Below are 1,929 nucleotides of genomic sequence, written 5' to 3'. Positions count from 1 at the left end.
TTTCCCTCTGCTTCCCACAATGCCCCGCAACCATTCGGGCCCGCCCGGTCAACAGCCGCGCCTCTATGGGCGCCGCTCTGCTAGAGCGCTAACTGAGGGTGAAAGGCCATAGAGAGCAGCTGGGAGGACAGAGCGCCCACCCGGGCCTTGCGGAGAGATTGTGTGGCGTAGGCTGCCACCAGCGCGCGGGACACGTGGTTTCAATAGAGGCCGATAGAACTCATCTCCATAGCAACAATAGAGAGCCTGGGCCAGCTAGGAGAGGCTCCACAGCCTAGAACCCATTCCCTTAGCAGCGGGGCTGGGAATAGTCAGTCTGCTGTGGCTCAGTACAGAGCCGACACCCAGGGCAAAAGCCCCAGCACCTCCAAAGTGACTGGCAAAGTGTAGGGTGCAGACCTTGGAGAAATATTCCTCCTTGCCAGAGAGAAGGACATCAGCCTCTTCAGAGTTCACTCCATAACACCAGGTGTAAGCCCTGTAGCAGCAGTTCTCAGACTGTGGGCCTGGATTCTAAAGTGGATCCTGACCCCTGCCAGGGCTGGCGTTAGGCTTGCTGGGATTCTGGGGCCAAGGCCCACTGGCCACGCCTGTGCCCTAGCACCTCAGGTGGCAGGGTTCAGGCAGGCTCAGATTTTGGCCCCCATTCCTGGGATTATGTAGTAATTTTTGTCGCCAGAAGTGCAATGAAGTTTTGAGAACACGGCCCCTAATGAATTCTCCTTTACGCATAGGCTCTGATTCCCGGAATTAAGGATGGTTTGGGCACTTGAAAAGAAGACTTGGAGAATATATGAGAAACTGTGTTAACTCAGAAGTGGAAGGGTATGAGGAGTGCACAATCCTCTCTGGGATATTGTTGGCTCATCAAAATTGAGTATCATATTAGGGCTAGACTGCTGTTCTCCAGCTTCTGTAACCACTTTCACTATTATTCTGATTTGATACACAGATTTTACACTCATTTTGCAGTTGCGTAAATGGCATAACAATATTGAGTTGTGGCCTTAGTGTGCATTTTATTATTTCTCGTAGCACAATGGCTGATGTACAGTACTGTGGTCTGGAATGAGCCATCACTGCCTGAGTCACTTCAAATTCAAGCACATTCCTGCAACACCAACAGTTCAGAATTCATGCACTGATTTTCATTACAAGAACATGCTAATTTAAATTTTGATGGCCAGTATGTTCTAGAAAACACCAAATACATTAGTGTCAAATATTGTTCACAAATAATCAGCACCTCACAGTATACTAATTTACATCCACCTTTCTTCTCTATTTATTTGACCCTTTTTAAAAATTCCAAATTTGTTTACTTTGGCAGTTTGTAAAATTCTTCTGGCATTGGCAGACCTGTACGTTATATCATCGTTAAGTCTGTATAAACATTTCTTCAATTTATCTTTGGCTAATCAGCGTTTAAAAAAAAAAACACCTTATGCTCCACCCTCCCACTAATGCAAGGGTGTGCAAAGAGGGGAGCAGAGCCGGGGGGGGGCTGAAATTTCATGAGGGGATGCAGGAGGGTCCACCTCATTAAAATGTTGAAATACATTACTGTTTTTATATATGCGTACTCACTTTCACATACTGATCAATACATTTTTACTTTTTATACACAATTTTTTTCATGAGGATAACTGTCCGTTTGGCTTACATCAGAAAGGTTGGGGGCTTGCTCATTCAAGGGACATAAAGTGAGGCCCGACATAAAGTTTGCTCACGGCTGTATTAACGTATATTGGACAGCCCCATGACTGCTCATAACCTGCCCTGACTGTAGATTTCTCTTGGGGACTGCGCTGTTAAAAGCTAGCAACAATTCTCCATTAGGTTCACTAATGTAATTCTATTACACTTCTTCCGCAGCTGCTCCACTCTCACCCACGGAAGGGCAGGCTCTTTGGGGATTAACCTGAAAGG

Source organism: Carettochelys insculpta, chromosome 11 (assembly GCF_033958435.1).
Source record: "Carettochelys insculpta isolate YL-2023 chromosome 11, ASM3395843v1, whole genome shotgun sequence".
NCBI lineage: Eukaryota > Metazoa > Chordata > Testudines > Carettochelyidae > Carettochelys > Carettochelys insculpta.
Note: the sequence above shows the minus strand (reverse complement) of the source record.